Here is a 24,770-nt window from a genome sequence, read left to right as displayed (position 1 = left end):
AAGTTGCCCATTGGATTGGGCAAACTGGAAGTCTAAAGACTATTAACTCCAAGTGAGACTGGGCAAATGAAGCCCCTTCATAAACTGTCAAGGGCAGGGCTTGGTCTGTCAGACACAGTGTTCATGATCATGGTTACCAGTACTCATAGGGAGCAGGTCCTACGCACCTCTTGAATCTCCGAAATGGCGACCCCAGTGAAATGTGAAGGAACAACCATTGTCATTCAAAGTACTGGTTTTAATGGCCTCAGAACCCCCGGGTTTGTCAGAGTCGGGGCCCTAGGGTGCTTGGCCATGAAGACCCAAAGGGAACCACATTCTTGCTATCACTCCCCAGTCTTTATTTTTAGGGGAATACCGAAGAAAACTCTAGATAATTTTTTTATGCAGAGCCAGCCCCCAGCTCCGTTTTAGTCATCAAGGCCTCATGGAAATGCTCAGAGGCTTGGTCACTACGGGCAGGGTTGACTGAGAAGGATTTCACTTCCTTTACTAGCACGTTGATTGGTTGATTGGTGGGTTGGTGGGTTGGTTGGTTTTTTTATTCTTCATCGATTCTTCATTGATTCATCGATTCATTCACTTATCACTTATTTATTCAACAACACTTGCCGGATACAGGTGCACTAGGGCTATGTAAAAACCTAAGGCCTGGTTCAAAGTCATATGTTGGTGGGAGGGGGGGGCAAGATAGCATATAAAGGCCATGCAGTGGGTGGGATTATGCCAGGAGTGGAGGCAGGATAGTTGCTGCAGGGAGCACCAGAGTAAGAGAGGGGTCAGCTCCCTCTGGGGAGGTTGAAACCCCCAGCCAGTGAGGCCAAGGGCTGCCTAGGGCTCGCCTCGGGTCCCCCAGACCCTAGGGTCCCCCTGGGAGGGGGATAGGGATAGGGAGGCGTCCAGAGAGAATGAAGTAAGGCAGGAAACTGCAAGGCATTTGCAGAGCTTAGACCATAAATGGAGAGAAGGCCTGTAAGAGCCGAGGCTGGACAAATGATGATGGTAATTATTGTTAGTAAAAATAGCACTGCCTAACATTTATTCAGTTAGTTGAATAGCAATATTTATTGGGTGGTTGAGAACACTGTATCCCGTAGTGTTTGGGCGGAACGATTTTATTCTCCTTTTCTAGCAAGGCCCTGAGATGGTGGCGCCAATGCTTAGGACTCCCACCTTCTAGAGCGGATACCGCACTGCCTGGGTAGGACTTGCAAAGGAGATGGCCCATAACTGATTTCAGGACCTCTGTCTGTTCATTTGCCCCAGAACGCAAAAGAGAGGCCAGGAGGTGGGAGGATTCCTTCAACGAAGGGGTCCCTGGCGGTGAGCACTTCCCCACTCCTACCTTTAATCCCTCCTCCAACCGGGGACACACGGGTGGTGCTTTTGTCTCCAAGGAAGCCTCAGAGAGACTGTCATGTGTCTTCCACAGTTTCGGAGGTGCAGTGGCCCGGGGCGTGGCTCACCCTCAAGAGGGCTCAAGGGCTATTTAAGAGGCTCCTGGAGCGGCTTTGGCGGGCAAGGAGGGAGCAGCACAACAGTGCTTGCGTTGATAATGGGACAGAGCGTGCAGAAGTGTTCCCCGGGGACCGCGATGCTTCTAGCCGTTCGCTTCCTGGCCGAGGGAGGAGAAGCTTTAACTCTGAATGAAGTAAAGAGTTTTGATCACTGTACTGAATGAGCCCAATATGTACTCAAATGAGACAGGAGACCACTGTGATTCTTATTATCAGTGGCGTTGTCCCCCACTGAGCAGGTAAGCCAGGTAGGGCTGCGCAAGATTTCATCAAGGGGCGGGAACTGGCCCCCAAGAACCGCGGAAGCCACGGTGGAGTGACAGTAGTCACACGCTTTTCAGCCCTGCCACATGATGGGCCAGGTACAGGCCTTCCAGATGTCCAGTGAGGTCAGTCCTAGTATTCTTACCAAGCTACAGGTGAGGAAACTGAGGCTCAGGGTGTTGAGAGGATAGATTGGAGGGGAGGCTTGTGGCAGCCCCAGAATCCCAACGTCGGAGAGGCGGACGGGTCTCCCTGCCAGTGGAGGAGGAGATCGGAGACGGCTCATGAGGCTGTTCCCTGTCCCCAAGACCAGCCGGCTGTCCTTCTTGATGTTACATGGAGTGGCTTGGGAGGGCAGAGGCTGGTAGAGACTGAGGCTGGAGATGATGAAGCACCCCCACCCAGAGTTGGCTTTGGGGCTCCCCCGGGATGAGATCCAGGGCACCGCAACAGACCTGGGTGTGCGGACGGACCCTGCCCTTGCGATGGAAATCCCAGAAGGAATTCAGGAGACGCCAGAGGTCAGAAATGAACCCCAGAGTGGGGCTGGAGAGAAGACAGATTGCGGGAAGATGCCCAGACTTTTGCTTCCGAAAAGAAGCAAGTTTCACGTGGGTGGGGAGAAAAAGCCTAACAACCATGAAGCAGGCGGCCTCAGAATCGGTGGGGAGATGAGGCATCTAGAAACCTGAGCCCCGGGGAATGGAGACTGGGCACCGTTGTCCTCTGCAGGGCCCGGGCCGGGGTGGGGGGGGGGGGGTGGTGGGATTGAGCTGGGGCAGATGACACAGTGGGAAAACCTTGGCCCAGAACAGCTCCTCAGCACCCCCTTCTCCTGGTACCGGTTGCCTTCCGGTTCCTTCTTTGTCTAGCTGTGTCGCCCTGGGAAACACCGCTCTAGCCTTTAGACACCCTTCAGATGTTGACACAGGTTTGGAGAGTAAACCAAGGGCCCATCCCTAGAAGCTCACCGCCGCCAAAGGTTGTTTCGGGCCCCTTTCCACAAAGGGGGTAGTCCCGCCCCCACCCTCGGCCCCCACCACACCTGCTTGGCCGGGACTCCAGGAAGCAGCCTTTAGATTCTACACGATAGCCCTTATTTGTTTAACATTTTACGGGCCCCACCTGGCTCCACGGATATTTACAAGTGTCCATTATATGGCCAAAAGGCCCCAGCTAAGCCTCCAGCATCCGCAACAATTTTGCACATCGGCCTCCCTCACTGGTGGGACCAACTGGGCCCTTTACAGCCCAGGGTGCAGAGGACAAAGTTTTGGACATGTCTGCCGTCCCTGCCTTGCCGATCACTGGGGGGCCTTGGGCACGTCACTATGTCCCTCTTATGAACAGTTTTCTCTTCTGTGAAACGGGGGTGTAATTCTTACCCCGGGGTCTTAGAAGATGTTTCTGAAGATCAGAGGAGACAAGAAGTAGGGCTTCACTAGTGGTAAAATCCGTGCGCGAGCAAAGTCCTGGGTGTTCTTCTAAACCTACAAATACGTAGGTCCTTCTCCTCTTAATATTTTACTGTGGTACTTGGGTGGGTGTGAATGGATTCTGAGCTGTGTATGGGTGTAGGATCAGAGAACAGTGCGGGGGGGGGGGGCGGTGTTCTCGGGAGCCTTCTGGTCCCCCAGCCTGGTCAGAGAAGGTGGCCGGGTCAGCACAAGCCACACCCAGGGCAGATGTGACTGATGCGGCTTTTCATCAGCCGCTGGGACCTGAAACCCTCCAACACCCTGGGGGTGGGTGTTACATGTGAATTGCCTGGCCCCTGGGGGTGGGTGTTACATGTGAATTGCCTGGTCCAGACTCACGCAGCTGATGAGTAGCAGAGCTGGGATTTAGAGGCTGCCCACCTTAGTGCCCAAGCTCCTTCCCCTACCCCCCATTTTCCAGCATCAACAGCACCCCCACTCCGTCACCGTGTGAGGGACGACACCTCGGCTGGTGGCGCACAGGAGGCTGGCAATCCAGAGCCTCTTGTTCAAGAATCAGAGTCTCTATGGATACTTATTTCTTGGACAACTGATGCTTTTTTTAAAAACCTTGATCACTTTTTAGGTTTTTTTGCTTAAAAAGCTTTCTTTAAAAAAAAAATTTAAATGTCTATTTATTTTTGAGAAAGACAGAGACAGAACATGAGTGGGGCAGGAGCAGAGAAAGAGAGAAGGAGACACAGAATCGGAAGCAGGCTCCAGGCTCTGAGCCGTCAGCACAGAGCCCGACGTGGGGCTCAAACCCACAGGCTATGAGATCATGACCTGAGCCGAAGTCAGAGGCTCAACCGACTGAACCACCCAGTCACCCCTGGTGAAAAAGCTTTCTAAATCATATTATACATGTCCCTACCTCCTCAGCAAAATACAGACAACCCTCAAGTTTGTAATAAATTTGATTTCCAATGCAAAAATACTGCACTGAAGTAACATCCAACAAATCTCATTTTTCCATGTAAATGGTGTCATAATGATGGGCTATGTCCCTCACCAAGGATCCGAGGCCCCATTTTAGTAACAATGAACACAAGTTTAGCCAACCATTAATCAATATAATTAGCTGTTGTATCCCTAATATCTCATACAGTGCCCTCACACCTAGTAGGTGCTCAGTAAACCTTTGCTGAATCAATAAAAGAATGAATATGTATTAGATGACACAAAGCTATAAAATAAAATATAGCAATCAATAACAATACTTACTTACTATGTCCCCCAGGAGAGGGGCCGGGTGCCACTGGCACCCTGAGATGTAAGATGTACAGGGGCTGGAAAAATTATCTGGAGCAGGAGGGAAAGGTAGCTGTGTCTGTAAGCAGGACCCAATACTTTTAGGTTGTCTGTTTCCTCTTGAGTCAGTTTTAATAGGTGGTGCTTTCCACGTAATCTGTCCATTTTATCCAAGTTGTCAAATATATCGATCAGCATAAAGTTATTCATTATTATCCATTGAATCTTTGTAGCATGTGCAGCAATGATCCATCTTTCATTCCTGATAAGCTGTGTTTTTTTCCCCCTTTCTTTTCTTTGTCAATCCAGCTGGGGATTTATATGTTCTCTTCATCTTTTCAAAGAAACAACTTTTGACCTGCCTGATATTTGCAACTGTTTGCTTTTGGTTTCGCTGATTTCTGTGCATCTTTATAATGAACTTTGTTCAAGTTCAGTCTGCTCCTTTTTTTTTTTTCTAACTTTTAACAAGCTTAGATCACAAACTTTAAAACTTTTTTCTTTTTAAAGTATAAACATTTAAAGGTACACCTGTTCCTACAAGAAGTGTTTTACCTGCATTCTACATATGTCCTCTTGTTACCTTTTCATTATGATTCAGGTTGAAATATTTTCTTATTCCCTTTGTGATTTCTTCTGTGACTCATGGGTAGAAGTTCTGAAGAAAATAAAAAAAAAAGAGGTTAACTAAAGAAGGATCAGTATTGCTGCTGCTCTGATCCATACTAGAGCCTGAGGTAAAAGGAAAAATCAGAAATACTGATCCCGTCTTTATTTAAAATTTGGATGTTTGGATCTTCATGGATTGTTTGCATTAACTGTGATTTTTTTTAACTTAAATTTTTACATTTTTTTAAAAAAAGGCAATTTATTGCTTTAAAATATTAATGATCTTGATTGCAGAGTTTGTTGGTGAAGCTTTACATTTTGTACCCAGGGTGAGCACCTCACTTGCCTTACACTTATCCTGGCTCTGGTTCTATCTGTTATCGATGGAGTGATTGTCAAAATCTTCAACTGTGATTGTGAATTTGCTTATTTCTCCCTTTAATTCTGTGAATTTTTGCTTTACCTGTAGTGAAGCTCTATTATTCATACATATATTTTTAAGGTTATTATGATTTTTAAAAAATGAATGGATCCTCCTAACATTATGCAATGTTCCTCCTTGTCTTTGGCAATGTACCTTGACTTGAACTCTATGCTATCTGATATTAGTACATTGACAATAGCCTTTTTATGCTTAGTGTTTCCCTGTTGTGCATTTTTTCGATCATTTGAATTTCACATCGGCTTCCTTCCTTGTGTTGACAGTTTTCTTTTGTCAACAACGTAGAGTTGGGTCTTGCTTTAATTTTTTATTGTTTACTCTTTGATCCAGTCTGACAACTCTATCTCTCAGTTGAAGTGTTTATTTTATGTGTAAAGGGTTACTGATATGGTCAGGTGTAGGCCTTCATTTTCTACTTGTTGTTTTTTATTTTTTGTTCTTTGGGTTTGTTTTTTTTTTTTTTTTTTTTTGTCTTTTTCCCTCTGTTTCTTTATTTCTCATTTTGACTTTTCTTTTGAGATCACAGAATATTTTTCAGTATTCCGTCTCCCCCTCGTCTATTGACATTTTAGTATTTGTCTCAGTTCTTAGTGGGCACTTCAGGTATTATTACACAAACTCTGAATTTATCATGGCTCACCCTGAATTAACATTACACCATTTCATGTAAAACACAAGAACTACAATGAATGGCGGAAATCTGTTTACTTTTCTCCCGTCTTTTGTGCTTTTCCTGTCGTATAGTTTACTTCTTCACAAGTTATAAACCCTACAATACACTTGAAATGTGTTTGCCTTGTGTGCTTAAGTGTCTTTTAAAGACATTAAGAAAAATAGTCCTTCTATTTACCTTCATACTTAACATTGTTAGTATTCCTCTTTCCTTCCTTGAGATTTGTATCTCCATCTGTACCAGTTCTCGTCAGCCTGAAAAACGTACTTTAAGACTCTTTGTGAGGTGGGGGTCTTCCAGCAGTGAATTCTCTCGGCTCTTGTGTATCTGAGGATGTCTTAATTTCCGTGCATTTAAAAAAAAAAATATATATATATATATATATATTTATTTTGAGGGAGAGAGAGACAGGGCACGAGCAGGGGAGGGCAGAGAGAGAGAGACAGGGAGAGAGAGAATCCCAAGCAGGCTCTGCACTGCCAGCACAGAGGCCAGTGCAGGGTTCAATCCACGAACCCTAAGATCATGACCTGAGCCGAGATCGAGGGTTGGACACTCAACCGACTGTTGAGTCCACCGAGGTGCCCCCATTTCCCTAGATTTTTGAAGAAAACTTTTACCAGCTGCAAAATTCTAGGTCGGCAGATATTTTCCTTCACACTTGTAAAGCCGAAAATCCATTGTCTTCTGTCCCTTTTTGATTGAGAAGGCAGCTGTCACTCCCATCAGTGTTGCCCTGTGCTTAATGTATCTTCTTTTTAATCCCGTAGGCTTTTAAGTGTCTCTCTAGCTTTCATTTTCAGACATTTTGATCGTGATGTGGATGTCTTCACCTTTTTCCTGCTTGGGGTTTGTTGACCTTTTCGGGACTTGTAGTTTATTGGCAATTGGAGAAGAAAAAAATGTGGCCATTGTTTCTCCTTGTATTTTTTTTCTGTCCCCTTACCTCCCTCTTCTTAAGAGACTCTGGTTGAACATACGGTAACCTGCAGGATAGGTCCCAGTCACTATTCATCCAGTCTGAATCGTTTCTATTGTGTTTTCTTCAAGTTCACTGGTCATTTTTTCTGTTATGTCTAACCTGCTTTAAGCCCGTTCAATAAATTTTTACAGCTTTATTGATGTGTAGGTGACATATAATAAATTACACATATCTAAAGTGTACACTTTGAAGAATTTTGACGTAGGTAACAACCCTAAAACCATCCCCGCAGTTAAGAAAATGGATTTATTCATTGCCCCAAAAGTTTCTTTGTGTTTCTTTGAAACACATTCCCATATCATGCCCTCCATCCCCAGGTAGCCACTGACCTGCTTCCTGTCACTACGGATTAGTTTGCATTTTCTAGCATCTTATATAATCGGAATTGGGCGGTATTTTTTTTTCTTTCTGGATCTTTCTCATGGCATGATTATTTTGCACTTCACCCATGCTGTTGCAGGGGGGCAAGAGTACATTCTTTTTTATTGCCGCGTAGTATTCTGCTATATGGATACGCCACAGTTCGTTTATCCGTTCATCTACCGATGGACACGAGTTGTTTTCAGGTATTGGCTATTACAAAAAAACAAAAAAACAAAAAACCCTGCTGTGAGCATTCATGTATCGGTCTTTGTGTGGAAGTAGGCTTGCGTTTCTCTTGCATAAATTCCTAGGAGAATGGCTGGATCACACACAGGTATGTGTTTAGCTTGAAACCACCAAAGCGTGGTTTCAAATGGTTCCAAAATGGTTATACCCTTTTATAGTCCCACCCACCGTGCATGAAGGTTCCTGTTGCTCTGAACCCTTGGCCGTGCTTGGTATAGTCAGTATTAAAGGAATGAAGAACACCGGAAATGATAAATACGTGGGTGATTGTAATTTTTTTTTTCTTTTGAGGAATTCCTTTATTTTATTTTATTTTTTAACATACAGGGCAATATTGGTTTCAGGAGTAGAATTCAGTGATTCATCACTTACATATGACACAAAGTGCTCATCATTATAAGGGCTCCCCCCTTAATTGCCATCCCCCGCCTAGCCCATCCCCCACCCCCCTCCCTCCAGCAACCCTCTGTTTGTTCTCTATGGTAGAGAGTCTCTTACGGTTTGTTTCCCTCTCTCTTTTTTCTTTTTTCCCCTCCCGTGTGCTTTGTTTCTTAAGTTCCGCATACAAGTGAAATCACTCGGACTCTTTCCGTAGTTTGGCTAGTGTTGCTAATGCTGCTGTAAACATCTGGGTGCGTGTACCCTTTTGATTCTTTATTTTTGTGACCTTTGGGAAAATACCAAGTACCGCAATTGCTGAATCGTAGGATAGTTTTATTTTTCACTTTTTGAGGAACCTCCGTACTCTTTTCCAAGAGTGGCTGCATCAGTTTGCATTCCCACCAAGAGTGCAAGAGGGGTCCCCTTTCTCCACCTTCTCGCCAACACCTGTTATTTCTTGTGCTGTTAATTTTAGTCATTCCGGGCTGTGAGGTGGTATCTCATCACTGTTTTGATTTGTATTTCCCTGATGATGAGTGACGTGGAGCATCTTTTTATGTGTCCGCTGGCCATCTGGATGTCTTCTTTGGAAAAATGTCTATTCATGTTCTCTGCCCATTTCTTAACTGGGTTATTTCTTCTTTGGGTGTTGAGTTTGATAAATTCTTTATAGGTTTTGGATACTAATTCTTTATCACAGAGGTCATTAGCAAATATCTTTTCCCATTCCGTAGGCCGCCTTTTAGTTTTGTGGATTGTTTCGCCTTGCCATGCGGAAGTTTTTATCTTGATGAAGTCTCAACAGTTCATTTTTGCTTTTGTTTCCTTTGCCTCCGGCAATGTGTCTAGTAAAAAGTTGCTCAGGCCAAAGTCAAAGAGGTTGCTGCCTGTTTTCTCCTTTAGGATTTTGATAGTTTCCTGTCTCACGTTTAGGTCTTTCATCCATTTTGAATTTAATTTTGTGTATGGGGTAAGCAAGTGGTCCAGGTTCACTCTTCTGCATGTTCCTATCCAGTTGTCCCAACACCATGTGTTGAAGAGACTGTCTTTTTTCCATTGGACATTTTTCCTGCTTTGTTGAAGATTAGCTGACCATATATAGCTGTGGGTTCATTTCTGCGTGTTCCATTCTGTTCCATTGATCTCTGTGTCTGATTTTGTGCCAGTACCATCCTGTCTTGAAGCCTCCAGCTTTGTAAAACAGCTTGAAGTCTGGAGTCATGATGTCTCCAGCTTTGCTTTTCTTTTTCGGGATTACTTTGGCTACTCAAGATCTTTTGTGGTCCCATACAAATTTTGCGGTTATTTGTTCTATGAAAAATCCCTTTAAAAGATAATTGACTGGGGCACCTGGGTGGCTCAGTCGATTAAGCATCTGACTTTGGCTCAGGTCATGGTCTCCCGGTTTGTGGGTTCGACCCCCACATTGGGCTCTGTGCCGGCAGCTCAGAGCCTGGAGCCTGCTTCATAATCTGTGTCTCCCTCTCCCTCTGCCCCTCCCCTGCTCACATTGTGTGTGTGTGTGTGTGTGTGTGTGTGTGTCTCAAAAATAAATAAACATTAAAATAATTTTTTAAAAGAAGATGATTGACTGTGGAGAACCTGCCTGGCTCAGTCAGTAGAGCATGTGACTCTTGATCTCAGGATCATGAGTTCAAACCCCACATTGGGCGTGGAGCTTACTTTTCATAAAAAGATAATTGCTTAAAGTAAAAATACTAACACTATGGTATGTGGTTTATAACACGCATAGAAGTAAAAACATCTGACACGTTAGCACACAAAGGCCAGGAGAGAGGAAATGGACGTTCACTGCTCTATGGGTCTCATAGAATATGTGAAGCAATGTAATATCATGTGAAGGGAGCCTGTGATAAGTCAGACGTGTGCTACTGCCCTAAATCAACCACTAAAGCAAACAAAGAGCTATAGCTAAGAAACCAACAAAAGATGTAAAATGGAATCCTAAAAACACAATCCAAAAGAAGGCGGAAAAAGAGGAAGAAAGAACAAAAAACAAGTAGGACACCATCAGCCGGCATGGCGTACTTCACGTTTGTAGAACGCTTCACTCATGGATGGAAAACTACACGCCCCTTTCAAATGCACGCAGGACGCATGCCAAGGCAGACCACACCGGGTTACAGACCCAAGTCTCAATCCATGTGTACGGATTCTGTGCTGGGGCAATTAAATGGGATTAAATTGGAAATACCCAGAAGATGTCTGGAAAATCCCATAACATCAGAAACTAAATAACGCACTTCTCACTAGCCCACAGGCCAAAGGGGAACTCAAAAGGGAAAACCAGGAACCGAATGAAAATAAAAACACAACACAGAAACTTTTGGAAGATGCAGCTAAAGCGGTGTTTAGGGGAAAATTTATAGCTTCAGTTGCCACTCGAAAAGAAGAAAGTTCTCAAAGCAGTGACCTAGGCTCTCACCCGAACAAAGAACAGGGAGAACCAATCAAGCCCAAAGTCAGAAACAAAGAAATAATGAAATAAATTAGAAATAAGCGAAATTGAAAACTGAAGGGAGAAGAAATCAGAAGCTTTTTCCTTGAGAAGATCAATAAAATGACGTTTCCTGTTTTTTCAAGAGTTGGATGTCCTCCCATTTTCGGTTGCTTTCCAGAGCCTTCAAGTGGTTTTTAAAACCGTGTTGTCCATGGGGCGCCTGGGTGGCTTAGTTGGTTAAGCATCTGATTCTTGATGTCGGTTCGGGTCATGATCTCAGTTCATGAGTTTGAGCCCCACATTGGGCTCCACGCTGACAATGCAGAGTCTGCTTGGGATTCTCTCTCTCTTTCTCTCTGTCCTTCCCCGCTTGTGCATGCATACACACACACTCTCTCTCAAAATAAATAAATAAATAAATAAATAAATAAATAAAAACTTGGAAAAACAATGTGTGGGCCTGAGATGTTAACTGTTATAATCAGGAGGGTCAATCTGATGTAAACGATCTCCCCATGCACTGTAGCTGGAACCTTGTCTCACTACTGGTCATTATCAGCGCATCTCCTCCTGGAGCCTTCCCTCCCACTTCCTGTTTGCTGCGTCTAGTTGTCTGTGAACTGGGCGATCAGATGAGCACACTTGGGGGAGTTGCATAAAAACAAGACTAAGCAGTGGTTGCACGCTCACTCGTGAGTAAAGTCTCTGAGTCTCAGCTCAAAAGCCTCCTTTGCTGACTCCTTGCAAGGCCACGTGATTCCATGGAATCGAGGTGGGTCACAGTCTGACTTGACCCACGTCCCAGCCCCTTAGCTGTTTCACAACCTTGGGTGATCGCCTCGCAGGCGATCACTTTACCCCTGTAAAACGGGGTGGATATGAGTCTCGAGTTTGTGGCAGGGATAAGAGGGCACAGTACGGTTGTAAGGCCCTCGCACTGCCTCTGACACATCGAAGGTACTTAGCGCAAATGACCTTCACTCCCCGTCTCTATTCTTTACTGTCTGGAGAGCAGCTGTCGACCTAAGGTACCACCAGAGAATTAAGTTAGGATGTTTCTACATTTTAACACAATCTGAGCCAATTTGATTTTTTTTTAATGTTTATTTATGTATTTTGAGACAGAGAGAGAGCAGGCAGGGGAGGGGAAGAGAGAGGGAGAGAGAGAGAATCCCAAGCAGGCTCCGCACCGTCAGTGCAGAGCCCAACGTGGGGCTCGATCTCACGGTTCGGGAGATCATGACCTGAGCCGACACCAAGAGTCGGACGCTTAACCGACCGAGCCACCCAGGTGCCCCTGAGCCAATCTGCTTTCTAAGTTTTCTTCAGTTGCGTATGTCCTCGTGGATCGTAACGGCAGCCAAGATTATACTCCATATTGCAAACACTTAACCTCTTCTACTTCGTGTCATATGCTTAGGAGGAACAGATAAGCACGGGCCAAACGAGCGAAGCAGCGGGATCTCATTAAAGGGTTTGTTCGAGTCCAACCACATACTCTCAACAGATTGTGCGAGGGCTGGGGCACCAGGAGCTAACATCCTTTATAGGCAGCTTCTGGGCACATGTGTGGACGACTCACCTGCCTTAGGTGAAGCGTGTCCTTCAGCAGGCTGGGCTTTGTCCAGCTGCCTTCTGCTAAACAGCTAGTCGACTCAGCAAAGGAAAACACCAGACTTCCCAGCTTCTGGCCTCAGAGCCAACTCCCCCTCACACCTGCCTCCTTCATCACTTGCCCCTGAAATCTTAATTAAAATCGAGCAGGGCTAGGGAGTCCCTGTCCCTGCTCCCAGGGCGCTTTCGGGAATTATCACGAGCCCCGTTCAATGTGTACCATGTGCTCGGACAGGATGAGGGGGTTAAAAGTCTGCGCACTCTAGAATCCAGGCTCAGAAACTGTTGAGAAAAGAAGAGCTGTCTGGGTGGAGGAGGGTTCAAATGCTATGGTCCGTGACAGGTGTCTCCAGAGGCTGACACGATGCCCAGTCATTGTCCAGTCATTCATTGACTCGTTCGTTCACTCATGCATGCATTCATGCACCCTTATTCTCGCGACTGTTCGATCGTTAAACAAGTATTTCTTGAGCACCTACTATGTGCCAGACATTGAACGAGGCACCGGGGTTGCTAAGCTAAATGTGATAGCCCAGCTTTGCCTGCTCGGGACCCACTCCCCATTCTTTTGGCGTCACTACCTTGGTTTTGTTTAGGGGACGGTCCCACCCCATGGACACAGCCTTGGTGGGCCTGTCCTTCCGTGGCCCAAGAATTTCCCCCTGGAATTTGAATCTCAAGCAGAGTGACATGAAATGACAGAGTGGTTTGTTATTTGTAGGCCTAACACCTCCAAAGACTCTACCCGTGTCCCCGATACCTGGATCCCTAGAGTTCCTCCCTCCTTTGTGAATCTAGTCTCCAATTTTTATTGGAATGCTTCAAGCTCCTCCAAAGTCTCCAGATCAGTTCTGTGTTTTGCTTAGGTAAACCAGTGTTTGTTTCTGTTGTTAGCAACCCCAGAATCCTAACATATTCTCTTCCCTCTCGGATCTCACAGTCTAGCGGGACAGACAAGTGATTTTGGTTCAAGATACTCTGCTTGTGATCACATTGGGAGGCCGGGGAGCCCAGAGGAGGGGTTCTGATTAAATTTTTTTTTAATTTTTTTTTACATTTATTTATTTATTTTTGAGAGACAGAGAGAGAGACAGCGTGAGCAGGGGAGGGGCAGAGAAAAAGAGGGAGACCCAGAATCGGAAGCAGGCTCCAGGCTCCGAGCCGTCGGCACAGAGCCCCGATGTGGGGCTCGAACCCACGAACCGTGAGATCATGACCTGAGCCGAAGTCAGACGCTCAACCAACTGAGCCACCCGGGCGCCCTCCCCAGTTTTCTTTAAACAAAGAGCCTTGAAAGCTCCCCATAGGTGTTGCGGTTATCCACTGCTGTGTGTAATGAACCATCCAGTGTGGTATGTAACGCACCATCCACAGCTTCCAGCTTGAAATACTGATGCTTCAGCGTCTCTCAAGGCTTGGTGATCTGTCTGCCCGCAGCTGGTTGGTTCGTGCTTAGGGTTTTCAAGGCTGTTTGCATGTCGGAATTCCCCCGGGGTTGGAATCATCTGAAGGTTTTACCTTGCAGGTGCCGAAGATGACTCACACAGCTTGGTGACACCCCGGTCGTGAGCTGGGAGAGAGCTAGAGCTGTCCACAGGAACACCCACAAATGGGGTCTCATGCACACTTCTTACAGCATGCTGTCTGGGTACGGAGAGAGACCATTCCCGGATCAACCCAAGAGAGCCCAGTGCACACCGCACGGCTTAGTATGACTTAGCCCTAGAGGTCCCAGAATATCAGCAATGCCACTTTCTATTGGTCAAGCAAGTCACCAAGCCTGCCCAGACTCAGAGGAATAGGACTCCCGGTCCTAAAAAGTCACACTACAGAAGAGCCTGGCAGATGAGAGATACTGCTGCGGCCATCTTTGGAAAATGAGATCTGTCTCACCAGGCGGTCCCCCTAGAATATTCCCTGGGCCCCTAACATGCCACAGTGGGTAGGTGGAAAATGCTCGGTGTTAGATCCTGTCTTTCCCCGATGTCAGACATGACTCATTACTTTGGAAACGCCAGTCCTCAGCGTCTCCGGGCACCATCACAAAGCTCTGTGACCCTCTCAGGCCAAACCTTGACGTTTTCGCTCCGTGTTCTTTCTTTTCTTTATTTTTTTTAAAGCTCATTTATTTATTTTTGAGAGAGGAGGTGGGGGGAGAGACACAGGGAGAGAGAGCGAATGCCAAGCAGACTTTGCCCTGGCCATGCAGAGCCTGACGTGGGGCTTGAACTCACCAACTGCAAGATACGGAAGCTGCAAGGGCAGGTGGTTAAGGACCATTTGGGCTTAGGGTGGGTGCTCCATAAACGTTAGCTGAATGAAAGGATGATGACTGAATTAATGGGTTCATTCATGAACAACCTGGCATTCTACTCAGGACACCTTCCGGACCTTGGGAAACCCAATTGCACATCTTAACTATTCTCAGATTGCTTAGTTTCCTGCAGTTTGGGTAAGTGAAATTCAGGTTTGCGGATTCAGACCGCCGGGAGACTGAGCTGCGCCTGCAGCCCTGGTCACCTTCTCTTAGGGTACCCACCCCCCACCGCCTAGCTGCCCCATCTTCCTTCCACCGCGGAACAGATTGAGGATCTCCACGCGCCAGGCGGTGCTGCGCTGGGAATTGCGTGCTGGCGCTAAGAATGTGGGCGTGGCCACCGCTTCGTGACGATGTCATCGCGTCTGTTTTCTGCAGCTGTGACAACTTGAGACGGACGACACGTCTCACCCCTGGCGTATCCCCAGTGCCTCGAACTGTGTCTGACCCATAGGACAGCGGCCAGTGAAATGTTTATGAGCTGAGTAAACAAGTGCACAAACGTTCCGAGCGAATGATTTTGGAAAGCACGCAAGTGTTGTTCCGGTTCAGGGAAAAGACCAACATCTGGGGGTTCATCCCTTCTTGGGTTTTTGGGTCATTTCAGTTCAGGGCTCCGTTGAGGAATCTGGGGTTTTGCCCGGGTGGGGTTGGGGTGCTCGTCCCAGGTCCTAGAGCAGTTAGCCCAGAATGGATGCCTTTCTTGGGGACAGAGAAGGTGCCCGGGAAGGCTCTCTTTCTGGATTCGGCCATGGCCCAGGCCCTGGGACAAATCTATGCGTTGTCGAGGCTGTGATGGAAGCAGCCTGTGTGCTGTGCGCGCCCCCACCCCCTTCACCCCGCGTGACCTTGACCCAGGACCCTCCCTTGGGCCGCTGTGCTGGTCTCAGACAATACACAATGCGAGCTGGCGCCGCGACAGGCTCCATTGAGCCAGCGCGGAGGGTCCCACGGAAAGTGCTATGAGGACTCTTTGTTCGGGGGCTCCCGTGGGGGCTGCTGCTTAGCCGCCCACACAAATATGCAAAGCCCACCCGGTCACCCTAGAACTAGAATTGGAATTGCAAGGAAGGAGGGCTGGGGAGAGGGGACAGACCCGGGCTAGGCCGCCGCTGGGGAGGGACCCCCTCTGGGTGATCTCATTCCACTCAGCGGCCCTGCGTGCATGGGTGCTGTTTCCAGGCGGTAAACTGAGGCTCAGAGAAGTCGGGGCGCTTGGCCAAGGCCAGGGGAAGGGCAGCGATCCTGAGAAGCACTGCAAAGCCCCCACACTGCTGGAGCATAACGACTGTAACCATGAGAGCCATGGTGATAGAAATCACGGAAGGATACTTCTGTTTGTTTCCAGAAACAAGGTCGCCTGTGTTTCTGATGGGGGCTTTGCTGGAGGCAGGTCAGATAACAGAAGGAATGTGGGCTTGGATCCCCACAGTCCCAGGCTCTGATCCTGGCTCCGTTGCCTATAGCTGTGTGACCCTGGGCGGGTTGTCTACCCTCTCTGTGCTTGGTATAATAGTACCTTGCTCACAAGCTTGTTGTGGGGATTAAGTGAGATCATGTGTGCCCAGCGCATAAGGAGCCAGGCTCCTGGCCGCCTGATCATGGTTTTGTCCTCACTGTTGCCAGGTCACACGGGGGCTCACCGAGAGACCCTCAGAGTTGTAACATGGGCGGGGGGGTGGGGGGGAGTCAGCGGAGCTGGGTCAGCATTTCCCTCTGTGGGCTTCAGTTTCCCCATCTGTTAAATGTTAGGAGGCAGAAAAGCTGGGCTAGAACGGGCTTCTCCCCCGCAGCATGGCTGACATTTGGGGCCGAATAGCTCTGTGCTGGGGGGGTGGGGGGGGCTGTCCTGTACATTGTGGGATGTCCTGCAGCATCCCTGGCCCCCACCCCCTGGAGACGAGTAGCACGCTCCTCCACACCTGCCAGTGGTTACAACCAAAACTGTGTCCGGAATTTGCCAGATGTCCCCTGACATCCGAGCCGGTGAGCAGAGGTGTGCTCGGGGCTCTCCTGGGGACTACAGGTCACATGACCCTGCCCTCCAGGACTCATCTTCACATGGGAAACAGTGAGCTTTCACCCGAGAAGCAAGTTCTGTGAGCCTTCACCGATGCCTTTCCAGGCCAGACCCTAGAGGATCCTGCTGTCCAAGGCGAGGCATCACCCCCTCCAGGAAGCCGTCTGGATTCTTCCTGGCTAGGTTAATGCCTTCCTCTGTGCTTCCGGACATCACCTCCCCTAGCCTCCCAACAACCCTTGGAGGTGACCTTTTTTTTTTTTACAAACGGGGGATTTGGGGCTCAGTTAGGGGTGGGGATTGGCTCACCCAAGGTCATATTTCAGCTTAGACCCAGCTCTCTTCCCACTGGGGTCCAGAATCTAGATCCAATCAAGGAAACCTTGGATCCTGAGGGAGAAGCTGCCGTGTTGGAATGACAGGACCTGGGATATAGGGAAGCCAGCTCTGATGCGTACTGACCCGACAGCCTCTGAGCCTTGCTTCTCGTATCTATAAAAGGGAGATAGAGACACTTGACCCACAAGGTTCCAGTGAAGTTTGGGTGCTGTGACGCAGAACGCCTGGCACATAGTAGGTGCTCAGTAAACAACAGCCGTAATGATTGCTGCTGTCATCGCTAAGGATGTGAAAGTGGCTGTCACACAGTGCTGCTAGGTAGGCTGGCCTGGGAGGCCTGCAGACGCCAGAACCCTGAGCCTGCTGCGGGGCTAGAGACTGGCCTCTGCTCCCAGGGCGTGCCTGGGGCAGCGGGCCACCGGAAGATTGGCAGGTATTTGAGTTCTGTGGAGGCAACAGTGCCCCTTACTGGACAGTCTGCAGAGTGGGGAGAGGGGCCCTGTCACCTTGCACCCTTGGGGCTCCTGTAGGAGGGCCCCCCACCCCCCACCGCCTGGTTGGCCTGATGGGTCCTTCCTGCTAAGGAGCCGCTCGCAAAGATCGTCCTGAGCTGGCCCCTTTCCCAGGTGAATCCTTTTGTGTCGGCCAGAGGAGCCACATCCTGCCAAGGACTGCCTTTCTTGGTTCAGCCGAGTTCATTCTTCTGTTTCTCTGACTTAACTCTAGCATCTCTCCTCTCGGGGAACACAAGTAGAGGGAACTCTGGGCAAATTAGCTGAGTTATTGTCGGAAACACACCCCCTGACTTCCTGGCTCCAGGAGAGGACAAGGCCGCTCCTTGTAGCAGAGTGATGGCCTCCACGGTGAGCCGCCCTCCCGGGGCACCCGGCAGAGGTCTGTGCACATGAAAAGCCTTTTCTGCTGCGAAGTTTTTCCATCACAGAAAGGGGCAGTGTTCATCTTTGTCCGGGTCCCTTTCAGCCAACATTTACTAAGCTTGCCATGGGGCCGACGTGAGCCTGGGCATCCGGGACTCAGAGAAGCCTCAGGAGGGGCAAATATCCACCCGGGTAGAATTTCCACTAGAAGTGATAAAACCTCCCCAGTCCTCTGTTCGTTTCCATAGAAGGAGAGGGTGGTGGTGAGGCTCCCCGTCCATTCGCCCTGGCGTCAGGATGGCCAGTCGGGAAGACACCGCGGCTCCTTGAATGCCACTGAATGAAACCAGCAAAGGTCGCGTTTGCTCTGGGAGCCCGGCATTATCACCCCAGCATGGCTCAAAATACTGAGATGGGTGTCCCGGCCCAAGGAGTGATGTGCATGTGATCTCCGGCTGGTCAGCTTCGAGGGGCTGATCCGTTTCTCTGCAGCCAAGCAGGGAGGCGTTAGGCTGGAAGGAGAGGGGGAGGCAGGCAAGAGACCCAGTGGTCTCAAATGCCCTCATCCCAGTTCTGCAGAGACTGGGACCCGGTGACAGACATCTGCTGGCTCCCTTGCTCTCTCGCCGCTCTCCGGCATCCCGTCCGTGCCTAAATGAAGAGAAGGGCTCTGTGGTTGAGCCAGAGTCCGGAGCAGAGGGTGAAGAGATTGCCCCTGTCCTGGTGTGGTGACTGCTGGGTGTGCATACTGATTTCCTGTTCCCCGAACCTGAAAGGAGAGCTTCTGCCTCGTGGGGCTCTTGGGAAGCTTCGAGGAGACAAAGAGGGTTCGCTCAGGGTATGTCTCCGCTGTCTTCTTGATGACAGGATGGGCTGTGGTCGTGGTCAGCCGAGGGCCAGGTCCTGTCACTCTCGGGGCTTGGGGAGGCTGGGCCAGCCGGGCTCTGAGTCCCCCCCCCGGGTCCTGGAACTGACGCTCTCGTCCTCTGTCCCCACTCACGGAAGGCGGCATGAGCTTCCCAGTTCTGCCGTCCCCTGCGCACGACCTTTGTGATCCTTCCTTCCCTTGCAGGACTCTTGACGGTGGAAGGGGACAAAGGGTGTCAAGGTTCTGGCACCCGTGGCTGCTCAGTAAATGGCTATTCTTTCCTTCCCTCTTTATGTCCCCTCCCGCTCCCTTCTGCCCTCGGGTCCATTAGCTTTTAGTTTGACTCAAGTGACATAAATAATAAATGACCTTTCCCTTTCCAGGGCTCATCAGTCTTTAAGCAGCTTTTAAATAAATAAATATTACTCGCAAATTTCTCATCCTTTCTCTAAAACGTTTTTTTGTTTTTTGTTTTTTGTTTTTTTTTTTTTAACCCCACTAATATTAGAATTTCCCCCAGGGACTAAAAATCACATTCATTCCATCAAAAGCAGTGTTCTCAAACGGGGTGGGGAGGTGTTTGCCCCCCAGGAGGCACCGGAGGGGTGCTGGTGGGTCAAGGCCAGGGATGCTGCTAAACACCCTGCAGTGCCCGGGGCAGCCTCCCAGCAACACGGGATCTGGCCTCAAATGCCGTTAGTGCCAAGGTTGAGAAACCCTGCTCTCAGTCGACGGCCATGAGGGATGTGGATCTCCCTTGTGGGTGGTGGCCGCATCGCCCCACTCCTGGGAGGGTCTCTGAGAGAAAAGTCTGCCGTCTGCCAAGTCCGGAAACAGAATTCCTGAGCAAGCAATGGAGTTGCGTCCCTCCCCGGGCATTTCCAGACCCTCGGGGGCCACGGGAACAGCCGGCCTTAGTGGTCAGACGCCGCCCTCGCGTTGTGTGCCAGTGGGCAGGCCACTCAGCATCCCCAAGCCCTAAGTATGTCCACATCCATCCGTGGTTCCCCAAGAGTGTGGTGATTTTGGAAGCCCAGAGGTGATTTCGAGGGCAGAGGGGCTGTTGCTTTAAATAACAGCAGACCACAACGTGCAATAATCTTTCCCTTTTCCATTTGCTTCCAAAGCCTTGGTTAAGTCCAGAGAGAGCCTCTGCTTGGTGCCACTGTGTGTCCGACTTTGACTTTGGCTCATGGCCCTCCATCACTCAGTGCCGGCGGGCCCCAGATTCAGAGCCGTGGCCCCGTGACCCCCCCAGCCGGCTGGGACTCAGTGCCCTGGGCTTACGGTCGTCAGGTTCATTGTCGAGGCCGCAGTCTTACACGACAGCGGGTTTCCCACTTTTGGTAGTGAAGTCAAGCGTCCTTTGAAAATGAAATTTAGGGGCGCCTGGGTGGCTCAGTCGGTTAAGCGTCCGACTTCAGCTCAGGTCACGATCTCGCGGTCCGTGGGTTCGAGCCCTGGGCTGATGGCTCGGAGCCTGGAGCCTGCTTCCGATTCTGTGTCTCCCTCTCTCTCTGTCCCTCCCCCATTTATGCTCTGTCTCTCTCTCTGTCTCAAAAATAAATAAAGGTTAAAAAAAAAATTAAAAAAAAAATTTAAAAAAAAAAGAAAGAATAATAAACAAACCTGCACTTGCCTTTGAAAACCTTTGTGGCTGGTGTGAGGGAGACGAGAGAGAGGAGGGTTGTTGTGTAGGACGACGTTCACGATCACTAACAGAATCGCTATCTATTGGCTCAGCGGAATCTTTTTCTTATCATCAGCTTCAACAAGGAACCTGTCCAATGAGCCAGAAGGAAGGAAAGCACTCCTAAGATCACTCTTGTAAGGAAAAGCAAAGCACTGTCCATAGGTGCTTGGAAGTGACAAGAAACACACTCTAGTGCTAGTTGTGGGCGCCTCCCACATTCTGAAAAAATCGCTGGTCGCTTCCAGACACCACGGCCTGAGCCCCACCCTCTGGGAGACGATCGCCCACAACCCCGCAGAGAGAAGGGGGCAGGGGGCAAACCATTGGCTCGGTCGTGATCACGTGACATTCGGCGTCATGCACGCCTCGTATTGCAAGACATCGCCCGTTTATCAAGTTAACATTTATTAGAAATGTTTGCTCGTCCCTGCGGAACGCTCGCAGAGCGCGTCGCTTGCAATCCGAGGTTTCACGGTGCTTCGTAAATGGCGGCGCAGGCAAGTCTGTGACAAGCGTTCAAGCAGGCCGGGGGTTTGGAGATCAGTTCGGCTTCCTCATAGGAAAAGGGAGTAACACCTGTCCTCCCGGAGAGTGAGGCTGGGATAACAATCAAGCAGCAGGGCGCAGGGAAAGCCCTCATCCCTCGTTTACGACACGACTGCAGGTGTTACACAATGACCTTCTCTAGAGTCAGTCCCCTGCCTCAGGGGCTAGGGCCACACCTGCCTGCTTAAGCCGTCAAGCTTACACCATCATCCTGGCCTGGGAGTCAGAGGATCTGTGCTCCAGCCTTGATGCAGGGGTCAGTCCCAAGCAGGAGGAGACAGATAGTGTGTATAATGGTCAATCGATCCTAAGATCAGAGTGGGTAGAGGGTCCCGGGTGAAAACGGGGGATGTGTGCCCTGCCTATGAGCATTCACATTCAAACATCTAGAAGATACTGTGAGGGGCACCTGGGTGGCTCAGCCAATTGAGCTTCCAACTCTTGATTTCGGCTCACGTCATCATCTCACGGTTTCGTGAGGTTGAGCCCCACGTTGGGCTCTGTGCTGACCACGCAGAACCTGCTTGAGATTCCCTCTCTCTCTCTCTCTCTTTCCCTCTGTCTCTGCCCCTCCCCTGCTTGCACCCTCTCTTTCTCAAAAATAAATAATAAATAAAAGTCTTAAAATAAAAATACTGTGAGCTGCCGATCGGCCCGATTTGACCAGCAGGTGGCTGGTGGGAGACCCCTCGACTAGGGGATTTGTGGGGCCAGTTTGGCTAGACTGACACCCCCGACCACATGAAGCCTCACCCTTCCGAATGCCCATTCTTCATATCTGTGCTCAGGACCAGGCTGAGGCAGGGCTCAGGAGACGTTTGCAACATTGAGCAGGGTGGTAGTGGCTGAGGTCACTGAATACATTTCCTGAGGATCTGCTTAGGGATCGAGAGTAAGCTAAGCCCATTTTCAAAGGCAAGAAGTCTTTGTACTAGGTGATCGGTTGCTCTGGAGCCCGGAAGGTGCAGATCACTTCTTCCCACTGCCCTCCAAAGAGATGTCTGGAGCTGCCTTGAGCCCTGAATGCAGGCACTGGAGTATATACAATGTCGTAGGGAGAAAGAATATATATGTATTTCAGCCTTCAAGAACCCCGGGCAGCCAGTGCTCCCGCTGGAAGGGGCCATGCGGGCTGAGATGGTGGGGGAGGCCAGAGGCGCGTCTCCCAGCGTGAACTCGCTCTCGGGGGGCCTCCATTCTCGGGGGTGGGGTGGCAGGAAATACAAATGCACCACTTATATGTATCGCTTCTCTCCCTGCAAATCTCTGCAGACGAACTTGCAAGTTAAATGCATTTAGGTTACACCTAAGACTGGTATATCCAGTGCCCGTGGCTTCAGACGCGCGCACACACACACACACACACACACACACACGCACGCCTCTCACCCTCCTCCGTCGTTGGGCACAGTTGGGTCCCCAGGGTGTCCTCACAGTTTATTTTCCCGTCCCGGGGTCTGTGGCTGCTTCCTGAGGCCGGGTTCCTCCCGAGTCTCTCTGAGAACTGCATTCGCGGGGCGGTCGTTACGTTTTTTTTCTGCAGTTCCCACGGATTTTACGGCTCTGGCCTGGTTTTGGAGCGGAGGCCTGGGCCGGGCAGGCGGCTTCCCCTCCGGTTCAGCCGGCCTCGGCCTCCGTTTCCCTAACGGCGTCTCCATTACTTGCTGGCCTGCAGGCCGGCTGGCTGGTGGGCTTTCTGGGAGCAGGCCTCTTCCCTCCCCGGCTCCCCAGCTGCTCATATCCTGCTTTATGGCCCCAGGGCCGCGCCGAGGGGCCTGCAGCCTGGATGTTCGGAGGTTTTTATTGGCGTCTCCATCAAGACGAGGGCCGTGGGGGTCCTTCAAGGCCTTCCGGAGCCACTTTATTGGAGCCGGCCTTCCAGACGCGCTGGGGCGCGGCGATTTCCAGGGGAATCTGGTTTCTCTGCCGGGCTCGCACCCCGTTTCCTCTGTGTTTGCGTTGGCAGCTCCTGGCCTGGCCTGTTTTGCTCCGCACCTCGTGCTGGGCTTTTGTGGCCTGTCTGTGGCCAAGGGGGTGCAGGGTCGCCGTTTCCCCACAGCCACAGGGACACAAACAGAGCTTTGTGTCTGAGGGCAGCAGGTGGAAGGAAGGCACAGAGCTCACGGCTTTCCAGTTCTTCGGGGAAACGCGCTGGGGTTTAGAAGACATTAAAACACAAATAAAAACCACTCCACACGGTCTACACCTTGGGAACCCAAGCTCGCTGGCGAGAGAAGGTTGAGTGGCTGGGTCTCAGTTCCCGCCAGGGGCTTTGGGATCCCGAGTAGGAAAAGGAAGCGGGCGGCATCAGTATTCTGCAAAGAGATTTAAATTAAAAACTCCAAGGGGGCCTCCAGTTCACCCTCAGCTCCAAAGGCACAACGGACGACAGGTGTATCCTCGGCGTCTGAGTCGGGGAAGGAAGCGCCGTGGGAGGAGGTGCCGGTCCCAGAGCGTCCCAGGTAGCACGTGGCCCTTTCTCCCCTTGGTGGCCCCCAAACTGGCCTAATTTATGTAGAAGAGTCAAGGTTAATATTTATTATGGACTGGATCGTGTTCCCCCAAATCCCTGTGTTGAGGTCCTGCCCCTCCAGCACCATAGGATGGGACTGTGTTTGGATAGGGGGTCTTTAGAGAGGTGATTAAGGTAGAGTGAGGTCACACGGGGTGATCCTGATCTGATCTGACTGGGGTCCTTATGAGAAGAGGAGACTGGGACACAGACACGCACAAAGAAGAGGCCGTGTGAGGGGACAGGGAGGAGACAGTCATCTCCAAGCCAAGGAGAGGGGCCTCCGAAGACACCAGCCCGACCAACGCCTGGGACTCCCAGCCTCCAGACCTGTGAGATCAATTATGGTTGTTTATGCCTCCAGTCTGGGGTACCTTGTTACAGCATCCCAGCAAACAAATACAGTTAGCAACAAGAAGGAAGTGATCAGTAGAACCTTTATTTTATTTTATTTAAAAATTTTTAATGTTTATTATTTATTTTTGAGAGAGAGAGAGAGAGAGAGAGAGAGAAAGCATGAACGGGGGAGGGGCAGAGAGAGGGAGACACAGAATCCAAAGCAGGCTTCAGGCTCTGAGCTGGTCAGTACAGAGCCCTATGTGGGGTTCGAACTCATGGACCGTGAGATCATGACCTGGGCTGAAGTCACACGCTCAACCTACTGAGCCACCCAGGCCCCCCTCATTTTATTTTTGTACCTGGTGGATTTGAGGGCCAGCCTCAGAACTGAGGGTGACAGCGGAGACACTGGCCATCCCCTGCTCAGGGGTGTTCCTTTTCCCCACAAACAATCCAGCACTTTTCCCTGTTCACCCCAGCTGCCCTGTGCTTTTGCCATTCACTCGCTCATGGTTTGGGCTCCCGGGAGAAGTGGATCCCCCGCGACCCGAGTGTAAGCCGCTTACTGGGATGTGGTTCTGGGAGGCATGTGTGCGGTGAGGAAGGGCGTAAAGCCAAACGAAGGTGAACCACCCAGGGAGTTACCGTTGTGAGCAGTGGGTGCTCGGTCCCGCAGAGGACCTGGGTCAGCACAGAGCCCAACGTGGGACTTGAACCTATGGACTGTGAGATCAGGACCCGAGCTGAAGTCGGCCTCCCAACCAACTGAGCCACCCAGGCGCCCCCACCTTTGGCCTTCTTGATTCCACACTTAACCCTTGGATCTGCCGACAGACTCCTCTGGCATGCCGAGGGCCTTCTCCCTTCTGGACCTTCTCTCCCCCAGTCCCCTGCAGCCCCGTTTGGCTCCCGCTGTCTCTTTTGAGGCTGTGACTTGGTCTGGGGACCTGCCGCCTCTTAGGGGTAAAGCTTTCCCT

This window comes from Panthera uncia (genome assembly GCF_023721935.1).
Source record: "Panthera uncia isolate 11264 chromosome B3 unlocalized genomic scaffold, Puncia_PCG_1.0 HiC_scaffold_1, whole genome shotgun sequence".
In the NCBI taxonomy this organism is placed as follows: domain Eukaryota; kingdom Metazoa; phylum Chordata; class Mammalia; order Carnivora; family Felidae; genus Panthera; species Panthera uncia.
Note: the sequence above shows the minus strand (reverse complement) of the source record.